Source organism: Kogia breviceps, chromosome 1 (genome assembly GCF_026419965.1).
Source record: "Kogia breviceps isolate mKogBre1 chromosome 1, mKogBre1 haplotype 1, whole genome shotgun sequence".
NCBI classification, from domain to species: Eukaryota; Metazoa; Chordata; class Mammalia; order Artiodactyla; family Physeteridae; genus Kogia; species Kogia breviceps.
The window spans coordinates 181,797,925-181,808,882 of NC_081310.1; the positions used below are offsets into that span (position 1 = coordinate 181,797,925).

The 10,958-nt window shown below is 46.9% G+C and overlaps 1 long non-coding RNA gene and 1 pseudogene across 1 annotated transcript; one reads left to right on the plus strand and one right to left on the minus strand.

Moving 5' to 3' along the window:
* The first annotated feature begins 529 nt into the window (after positions 1 to 529).
* On the plus strand, positions 530 to 1,663 carry LOC131768135 (large ribosomal subunit protein eL18 pseudogene; annotated as a pseudogene).
* A 538-nt stretch (positions 1,664 to 2,201) lies between these two features.
* On the minus strand, positions 2,202 to 6,761 carry LOC131760625 (uncharacterized). Its single transcript, XR_010837352.1, has 3 exons — positions 6,591 to 6,761; positions 3,386 to 3,457; positions 2,202 to 2,610 (listed from the first exon to the last, which is right to left on the minus strand). It is a non-coding gene; the product is annotated as an uncharacterized lncRNA (long non-coding RNA).
* Positions 6,762 to 10,958: the final 4,197 nt, after the last annotated feature.

The window sequence follows — 10,958 nt, forward strand, 5'->3', positions numbered from 1 at the left end:
AAGGGGCTTCACAGGTACTCAGTATGCAGAGGTGGGTAGTGGTGAACAAGTAAGGGGGTGGATTCTCTTGTCTGCCCCATCCAGGTCTGAGGCATGGAGGTGCTTAAAAGCCTCCTGTAGCTCCCCCATCACACTTCAAACAAAATCCAGGGACTTTGCTGGGCCTGCAAAGTCCCGCAGGCCCTGGCCCCCTCCTCCCCGACCACTCACTCACTCACGGCCCCCCTGCCACCAGCTTGCCGCCTGCTCACTGACATGCCACGTACACTCCCACCTCAGGCTTTGCTCCTGCTGTGCCCGCCACCTGGAACGTTTTTTTCTTCGGCTCTCAGAGTTCACTCCCTCACTTCATTTGCACCTCTGCTCAAATGTCACCTCTTCAGAGAGGATTGACCCTATCTAAGATAGCTCCCCATCGATGGTATCATCTTACGTTATCTTTTTTTCATGGCATGGCTCTCTACCAGGGATCATATTGTATATTTACCTGTTTGTTTATTGTTTGTTTCTCCCACTAGAACAAAACTCCATGAGGTAGGACTTGTCTGTTTTGTTTACTGCTATCTCGCTGGCTACAGCTGACATATGGCAGGCCTTCAAAATATGCTTGTGTGGGGACTTCCCTGGTGGTCCAGTGGTAAAAAATCCACCTTCCAATGCAGGGAACGTGGGTTCGATCCCTGATTGGGGAATTAAGTTGCCCCATGCCATGGGGCAACTAGGCCCACGTGCTGCAATGACTGAGCCCATGGCGCAACAACTGGAGAGCCCACGTGCCACAGCTGCGAAGCCTGCGTGCTCTGGAGCCTGCACGCCGCAACTAGAGAGACCTCCCACTGCAACTGCTGAGCCTGTGTGCTCTGGACCCTGCTCGCTCACCAAAACTAGAGAGAATCCTGCGCACCGCAAACGAAAGATCCCACATGTTGCAACTAAGACCCGGCTCAGCCAAGAACAAATAAACGATAAATAAATAAATACTAGAAAAAAAAAGTTTCCCACTCAAAAAAAAAGAATGAGGCCAAGGGAATTCCTTCCTTGGTGGTCCAGTGGCTAGGACTCCATGCTTTTACTGCAGGGGGTATAGGTTCGATCCCTGGTCAGAGACTAAGATCCTGCAAGCTGCATGGCATGGCCCCCCCCAAAAATAAAAAAAGAATGAGGACAAGAGCTAGGACAGCTACCTAAGGCTGTTGGTCAAGCTTTACAGGTTTCTGGCCAGACCAACCAACTCCTTCAGTCAAGTTGTGCTGAAGAGGTTGTTCATGAGTTGCATCAACTGGTGGCCTCTATCCCTTTCCCAGATGATCCGGAAGGTGAAGCTTCCTGGAGGGGAAGGCAAAACAGGTGTGGTTATAGGGACTAAAACTGATGATATGCATGCCCAGTAGGTGCCCGAACTGAAGGTGTGTGCACTGCCCCCGGAGCCGCATCCCCAAGGCCTGGGGCAAGATCCTCACTTTCGACCAACTGGCCCTGGACTCTCCCAAGGGCTGTGGCGCTGGCCTACTCTCTGGTAAAGGCCAAGAGGTGTACAGGCATCTCAACAAGACCTCAGGAACACCAAACCCTACGTTCCAAGGGCTAGAAGTTCAAGCGCACCAGAGGCCGACAGGCCAGTTGCCACTACAAAAACCAACCCCAGATCCTGCCTTGTTATTAAAAAGATTTTGGATGCTTAAAAAAAAAAAAAAAGAAGAAGAAGAATGAGGCCAAAGATTGGGTAGTCAGAGAAGAAGAGGAAAAATGGGAGCATCCAGATGGGACAGTCCCAGGGCTACTGGAGAACTAGCTAGTGGACTCCTCCACTGACCTGGAGACAGGGACAGGGTGGGGGGAACAGAAGCTTGTTGCTGCTGGTTACAGAGAATGGGAGCTGGAAGTAGAGGTGGATATAGTAGCAGCAAGAGATGGGAATGGAATTGGAGGTAGAGGGGCAGAAGAGGAAGCATTTGGTCATCAACAGATACTTATGGGCAGCTATGTGCCAGGCACTGTTCTGGGCACTGTGGACACGGCAAAGGAATACACAGAGAGGGTCTCTGCCCTCTAGAATAAGGGTGGGTAAACTATGAACGGCCTATGGGCCAAATCTGGCCTCTTTTTAATGTGCCTATGAGCTAAGAATGGCTTGTACATCTTTAAATGATTGAAGAAATCAAGAGTATTTCATAATGTGCAAAAATTATATGAAATTCAGATTTCAGTATCCATAAATAAAGTTTTATTGGAGCACAGCCACGCTCCGTTTACGTATGGTCTAGGGCTGCTTTCACACTACAACAGCAGAGTCGAGTAGTTGCAACAGAGACCATATGGCTGAGAAAGCCTAAAATGTTTACTAGCTGGCTCTTCAGAAAAAAAATTTGTTAACCCCTGCTCTAGGAACTTACATTCTCTTTGGTTAAACAAGCAGGTAAGCTAATTTCAGAGTGCTTCTGAGGACAAGAGCCAGCTGGCATCAGTAGTTTCTCACACGCTGCTTCTGCCTCAGCCACCTTTCTCTGGAAGGGAAGTGCTCCATCCAGCTGGGATGTAATACAGCAGCAGAGGAACTGGGGTCATTGTGATCAGCCCCCTGATTCTGGGCCAAGAGGATCAAGACTTTTCCTGGAAGAAAAAAGTCATTGTCAGTGATTTGCAAAGTCCAGCACCCGCTGGTTCCCCTTCCCCTAACCCAGTTCCTCAATCTAGGAACAACTTGTTTATGACTTCAGAGGAACATCATCACCTTTGTCATCAAGGCCTGCCACGTGTGTTCCTGCCACTTGTGTGCAGTACCTCCTTCTTTACAAAAAGTCTTCTCCCACACTACCTCATGGAGCCCTTATGGGGTAAGGCATGGCTTGGGGTTATTGTTCCCATTTCACAGATGAGGAAACTGAGACTTGGAGAAATGACCTGACTTACCCAGGGTCACATAGCTTGAAATAGCTTGCAAAGCCAGATTTAGAAAGTAGTGCAATGTCAGCTTTGGAAGGGCCTTTGGGACTGTTTCATCCAGAGATAGGAAACTGATGGCCTGAGGCAGAGGTGAATCAGTTAAGGGTGGTGGCCAGTCCTCCATGTGCAAGAAATAAGGCATGCATTGTCTGTAGAGAAGTTTAAAACATTAATGAAACTGGGTGGGTCTGCTTTTTTTATCACTGTGCCCTGGCAATTCTAAACAATGTCCTTGGTGATAAAATCCTCCCTCCTGAAGAGATCTTTCTTGGTCTAAGTTCTAAATAATTGCCGCGATTATTATGATATATATATATATATATATATATATATATATGCTTCAAATTAGTACATTTTATCACCTAACCTTTAATAAATAACATATTCTATATGGAAGTTAATTTGAAGAACTCCCAGTTACACAACTGGCACCAACATATACCTTCAATTTGAGAGCTCATAGCAGGTCAGCATCATTGGAGCTCACATCAGGAGCGTTCATGTTCCCATGTCCCTGCATTTAAACAAATCAAAAAGTCAACGGCAATAGCACAGTGATTGTAAAACTGTTACTGTCGTTCTGTCCTTCTCTGAACCTGCCAAGTTGCCTCTTTTAGAGGCATTTCTTCATGTGTGTGTGTATGTACCTTTTGTTAAAAAAAATACATCAATATAACCATAAACTATTAGTCCTTTACTTTTTTCCCATTTGTACTATAATTTTTATTTTATTTAAAATTTTTCTTTTTGCGGTACGCGGGCCTCTCACTGCTGTGGCCTCTCCCGTTGCGTAGCACAGGCTCCGGATGCTCAGGCTCAGCGGCCATGGCTCACGGGCCCAGCCGCTCGCGGCATGTGGGATTTTCCCGGACCGGGGCACGAACCCATGTCCCCTGCATCAGCAGGCAGATTCTCAACCACTGCACCACCAGGGAAGCCCTAGCAAAATTCCTACTCAATATGGCCTATCAATAGGGGGCCAGTCATCTGTCCTGATTTGGGGTATAATGAAGGAATTGCAAAGAGCTAGGGCCAACAGAAGGAGGGGAAAGAGGTGGAGAGAGGTGGACCTTGGAGGATGAGGGAAATGGAGAAGGACATGGGAAAGGCAGGGCATTCTGGGGGAGGGTACTGAGTGAGCAAAGGCAGAGAGGCTATTTCATTTTCATAAAAGAAAAAATACAAAAAATGCATGTGAACCTGAAGAAAGATGGTCTTTTATTTGCTCCCTCTTCGCCAAAAGAAATCGATCCAACTCCAAAAAGCACTGACAGGAAACAAAAGTCTTTACCAAAGGTCTCTGGAGGATACTGCAAAGGGATTACACGGCACAGCTCATGGCAAGACATCATTTCAGAATCCTCCTAAATCTCTCTTCCTCAAAGTTCCACACTATTACAACAGCTCCCCAAACCTCTTCCTTCTTTCTCTTTTTCCCAATTCCTGACCACCCAAACTCTGCCAGCTCCCTCACTGCCCCCCTTTCTCTCAGAAGCAGCTTTTCCTGATTGGGACTGGGAGGAAATTCCTCCAGGTCTCTCCACTCTTTTGCTTAGGTCTATTCCTCTCCCTCTGCCCTCCTTACAAAGGCTCCTAAGCCTGGGAAGGAGGAAAAGCAGTGCATATTTACATTTGAGTATTTTTGTCCCGTTGCCTGGGGAAAAAAAAAAAAAAGATTGGAAGGCAAGACACCCGAATGTTAACAGGAAGATGCCAGCAAAGCTTTGGAATCAGATAAGGTTGGGTCCAGGTCCTGGCTCTGCCACTTTCTAGCTGTGTGACCTTGGGCAATCCTCACTGGAGACATTTCTCCAAACCTCAGATTGCTGTTCCGTGAATGACTTAGCATGGTATCTGGCATATAGCAAGCGTTCCATAAAGTGTAGCTTACAAAATAAAGGAGTTAGTTACCTGTAGATAGTAGGAATATGGTGAACTTTGTTTTGTCTTTATCCATATTTTTTGCCTTTATCAGTATTTTTAAAAATTTTACAATAAGTACATACTTGTAAAAATAAAACAACATAAAGATCATTATAAACACAGGCGTAAGATTAAATGTTTATCAGTAGAAGATCAAATGAATTATGAATTCCATATTCTGGAATATTATGAACTCCTTAAAAATGGGGTATCTCTATAAACAATGACACGAAAAAATGTCCACAGTATACAGCAAGTTTTAAAACAATATGTGGTGTGACTCCCTTTATATATATATATATATATATATATAGTATGCTACAAATAAGAAAAACCACAGCTATCTCAGCAGTGAAGATGAGTGCTTTTTCATTTTTCAAATCCGTATTTCTGTAAGGTTTTAATTAAAAAAAATAAGACAGATGAATTACTTTTACATAAAAGAAAAACACTGAAAGGGGGGGGAAAAAACAGGCAGGTAGGGTTTCCCGTGTGTTTCCCAGGCCCACGGCGGAACAGAGCACCAGACAAACGAAGGACCCCAAGATTCTGTGCACCTAAGTCCTATCGCTGAGCTGGTTGAGCTCCTGCCAGCCACCAGGCTGGGCAGGAAGGGTAAACAGGGCACCCCATCTTCAGCCCTCGAAGGCTCCCCCCCTGCCCCCACATCCTCTTTTGCACACTGCAATAGAAAGGAGCCAGTTGAAATTGCTCCCGGGCTTCCCTGGTGGCGCAGTGGTTGAGAGTCCGCCTGCCGATGCAGGGGACACGGGTTCGTGCCCCGGTCCGGGAAGATCCCACATGCCGCTGAGCAGCTGGGCCCGTGAGCCATGGCCACTGGGCCTGGGCATCCGGAGCCTGTGCTCCGCAATGGGAGGGGCCACAACAGTGAGAGGCCCGCAAAAAAAAAAGAAAAAAAAAAGAAAAAAGTAATTGCTCCCTTTCTCCCCATGGGGACCCTTCTAATACCTCTGCTAAGGAGAGTAAAGTTTGCTGGAGCAGAGAACAGGTTAGGGGCAAGAGAAGGCCCTGGGGCCTAAAGATCTTTCTAGATGTATGTGGCCTGTGGCCCCCAAGACTTCCCCGCTCCCCCAATCTTGTTGAAACTGAAGATGGGGGGGCTCTGGAGGGACCGCAGGGCCTTGCCGGGTTCTCAGGGTGGGACCCGCCCCGCAGCGTGTGGAGGGAGCAAGCTGCTTAGCCCCCAAACTCTTGGGGGACAAGCCTGAGCAGTTCCCGGAATGTGGGGGAAATGGGTTCCCTATCATCCATCTCTAATAAAAACCACTTGGGGGCCCCTATCTGCCCTCTCTATAAAAACCATCGCCTACAGAAGATCAAGCCCCAAGATTTGAGTCCCAGGATTTCCTGACTAGTTCCAAGAACCCAACCTAGAAAGTGGGCGGGGTTCCTGCCTCCTCTTCCCCTCCCGACTTAGGCCCTTCTCGCTTTTGGGCCCCCAGTCCAGGCCCAACCCCACGGCCAGCCCATTCAGTTCCCAAGTCTAGTCGGCCCTGCGATCCCTCAAACCACCGCCAGTGCCCGCCCCGCCCCCAGTTCTGCGCCTCCCCCCGCCCCATTTCCGCTTAGTTAGCACTCCCGGCACCCCGCGCGCGCCTCGGGTACCTCCTCGGCCCGCGGCCACTCAAGCGCCGAGGCCCCGCCCCTCTGATGCCCCGCCCCAAAGCCCCGCCCTGGCACGTGCCCGTGCTTAGCTTGTTTACCTCTCATTGCCTGTCAGGGGACCCCTCTACAGGTCAATCTCTGACTATATTATCAGCCCTTGGGAACTGCATTCGAAATGTTGGGAAGGGGGTTCGCGGCGTTCAGAGAAGTCCGGGGAAGATGCAGGCCCGGAAGCGGAAGCAGAGAATGGAGAGGGCCGGAGGTCGGGGCAGTGAGGACCACAAAGCTCGAACGCACGCCCACCTCCTTCCCTCCGGGCCAGCGCACTTGGGAGTGGGACGAGACGCTCGGTCTGGGTCCGGCGGGCTCGAGCCCAAATCTGAGCAAGGGCTGGCCCGGTACCCGCCAGGTGTGCTGCGCGGGACTGGCGACAGGGCGGGGTGGCCCCGGGAGCGATTGTCGGGGGTGGAGGGCGAGTCAAGTGAGCTTGGAGTGCCCGGCCTAGTATCGGGAATCGAGGGTCCAGCTGGAGGTATTGAGGTGAGGTGAGATTAGGCCCAACGGCTCTCTCGGCCTGGATGCCGTGACCTGTCCTGGCAAGGGTGGGGAGCAGGAGGCCCAACCGTTGGGACTGTGCCTCATTAGCGCTTCCCAGGTGGGGCGCGGAGCTCGACTCTACGCCGCCACCGTGTGGCCTCAGGGAGCAGCGCCTGCCTGGACCCGGAGACTCCTCAGGGCGGGGACGGGGGACCAGGTCCTGGAGACCTTGGGAGAGCCGCCCTTGGGGAGACTGACTTTCGATACCCTGCTCCTCCCAAGCTGGGTTCCAGGAATGGGGTTGAAGTTGCCATGGCGGCGGCGGAGCAGTCACCGGGCCTTCCTCCAGCCGCTGTGAATCCTCTTCAGCACAGCGTGGGATTGTGGTGTGGACACCCATTATCCGCCAGCATCTTGTTGCTCACTGAATAAGGAGGTGTGGAGATGTGGATGAGAATGATCCCTCCCAAAGGCAGCAAGGCCTCCAACAACCAACCAGCTTTTCCTAAGCATCTACTATGTGAAAGGCGTACAAAGATGAATAATTAAAATAAGTAGGGAAAGCCCTCTCATATTTGTGGCTCCTCACTCATGAAAATAACAGGTAACTTTTAGGAAGGCTTACTGTATGTCAGACATTTACTGAGTACTTTTATATGCGTGATGACATTAAATTCTCACCACAGTCCTCTAAGGGTAGTCACTATTATTCCTATCCAACAGATGAGAAAGTTTAGGTTCAGAGAAGTTAAGTAAATTGCCTAAAGTCACACAGCTAGATCGAATTTCTAAGCCTTGGTTTGACTTTTTTTTTTTTTGGCCAAGCCTTGGGGCTTGCAGTATCTCAGTTCCTCAACCAGGGATTGAACCCGGCCCCTGCAGTGAAAGCCCAGAATCCTAACCACTAGGCCACCGGGGAACCCCCTTGGCATTTTTTTTTTAATAGACTATTTTTTAGAGCATTTTTAAGTTCACAGCAAAATCGAGCAAAGATGCAGTGTTTCCATATGCATCCTTGTGTGTTGTGCCAACACACAACTTCCAACACAGGAGTGGTGCATTTGTTACAATTAGTGAACCTACATTGATACATCATTATCACCCAAAGTCCAAAATTTACGTTTGATAAGCCTTAGTTTTTAACCACTATGTCAATTTCCTACCCTAATTATAAGGCCACTTTCCTGAGCGGGGATTCAACTGGGACTTTGAAGGGTATGTAGAATTTCCAAAGCAGGGGTTAAGAAGGACATTTCAGGCAGGAGAGTTGTATAGAGAAAGATGTAGAGGGATTTTCAGGGTACTTGGCAAGTTTGACTTGAGCAAGAGGCCCCAAGCTGCAGTTAGTCAATTGAGTATCAACCTTATGAAGTTTGTCCTAAGCAATAATAGCCATGAAATCATGGGTTTAGAATGCAAGTTTTATTTTTGAATCCCCATTGAAATAAATATGTTAATCTTTGAAAAATATTTGGTTATATGCCACTAAAATTATCCCTAGAGCCCCCAGTGATAGTCATACCCCATTCTGGAAAACACTACCATAGGGAATTACTGGAGGTACCCTGGGGAGTTAGGATGAGGCCACTGTTTGCTAAGCAAGGGTCATCTGTGTCCCAAGTAAGCTGCTTGCTGCTGTTCGTAATTCTCTGAGCCCCAGACCTACCAGCATATTTGATCTTATCTTTCCTGGCTGGCAACACTTTGGTGGCTCCTTATTCTCTTCTAGATAGAAGAGTAAATGCCTTAACATAACCTACAAGGTCCTTGGGGATCCTGGGGTAGGCCCACCATGGCCCCATCAGGCTGGCAAAGAGAGGGAGATAGGAGACAGGATTTCCTGGAGGAAGTGACATCTGTGCTGAAGTCTAACGGATTTATGGGAGAGAACTAGGTGATGGTGGTGAAGAGCTTTTTTAGATAGAAGGAACAGCAAGTGCAAATTTCCCAAGGCAGGAAGGAACAATGTGCATGTGAGCACCTGAAAGAGGCACTAGAGGAAGAGTTGGGGAGAGGAGTTTGCAGGGGCCAGACCCTGCCTGCCGTCCCTGGAGGCATCACAAGCATTGTGATCTTAATGCTGTGCCTTACGAGGAGCCATTTAGGGCCTCAAGAACGGTGACTTCCGTTACTTGAATAACAAATACTTTTTGAACACCTACTTCAGGGAGAGCACTAGGGATTTTAATAGAAGACTCTCATGGTCCCTGCCATCAGGAAACTTGCGTTCTTTTACAAACAAAAGTTATACATATGCATGGTTTAAAGAAATAAGTATTATAAGGTTTTCTATGAAAACAGAAGGCAGTCCACTACCTTTTCCCTCATTTCCACTTTTGCAGAGGCATCTATTTTCAACTTTTTTAGCTGACTGTATTTTAGATTTATCTCCATTATCTCTAAGTAATCTTGTTTTTTTTAAAATTTTTAAATTTTATTTATTTTTCTATACAGCAGGTATGTATGTCAATCCCAATCTCCCAGTTCATCCCACCACCACTACCCCACCCCCCTGCCACTTTCCCCCCTTGGTGTCCATACGTTTGTTCTCTGCATCTGTGTCTCTGTTTCTGCCCTGCAAACCAGTTCATCTGTACCATTTTTCTAGGTTCCACATATATGCGTTAATATACGATATTTGTTTTTCTCTTTCTGACTTACTTCACTCTGTATGACAGTCTCTAGATCCATCCACGTCTCTACAAATGACCCAGTTTCATTCCTTTTTATGGCTGAGTTAATATTCCATTGTATATATGTACCACATCTTCTTTATCCATTTGTCTGTCGATGGGCATTTAGGTTGCTTCCATGACGTGGCTATTGTAAATAGTGCTGCAGTGAACATTGGGGTGCATGTGTCTTTTTGAATTATGGTTTTCTCTGGGTATATGCCCAGTAGTGAGATTGCTGGGTCATATGGTAATTCTATTTTTAGTTTTTTAAGGAACCTCCATACTGTTCTCCATAGTGGCTGTATCAATTTACATTCCCACCAACAGTGCAAGAGGGTTCCCTTTTCTCCACACCCTCTCCAGCATTTGTTGTTCGTAGATTTTCTGATGATGCCCATTCTAAATGGTGTGAGATGATACTCACTGTAGTTTTGATTTGCATTTCTCTAATAATTAGTGATGTTGAGCAGCTTTTCATGTGCTTCTTGGCCATCTGTATGTCTTTGGAGAAATGTCTGTTTAGGTCTTCTGCCCGTTTTTTGACTGGGTTGTTGTTTTTTTTTTTTAATATTGAGCTGCATGAGCTGCTTATATATTTTGGAGATCAATCCTTTGTCCATTGATTGGTTTGCAAATATTTTCTCCCATTCTGAGGGTTGTCTTTTCATCTTGTTTGTAGTTTCCTTTGCATTAGGAAACTACATTTTAAGTTGCATTCGGTCCCATTTGTTTATTTTTGTTTTTATTTCCATTACTCTAGGAAGTGGATCAAAAAACAACTTGCTATGATTTATGTCAAAGTGTGTTCTTCCTGTTTTCCTCTAAGAGTTTTCTAGTATCCAGTCTTACACTTAGGTCTCTAATACATTTTGAGTTTATTTTTGTATATGGTGTTAGGGAGTGTTCTAATTTCATTCTTTTACATGTAGCTGTCCAGTTTTCCCAGCACCACTTATTGAAGAGACTGTCTTTTCTCCATTGTATATCCTTGCCTCCTTTGTCATAGACTAGTTGACCATAGGTGTGTGGGTTTAATCTCTGGGCTTTCTATCCTGTTCCATTGATCTATATTTCTGGTTTTGTGCCAGTACCATATTGTCTTGATTACTGTAGCTTTGTAGTATAGTCTGGAATCAGGGAGTCTGGTTCCTCCAGCTCCTTTTTTTCCCCTCAAGACTACTTTGGCTATTCAGGGTCTTTTGTGTGTCCATACAAATTTTAAGACTTTTTATTCTAGTTCTGTAAAAAATGCCA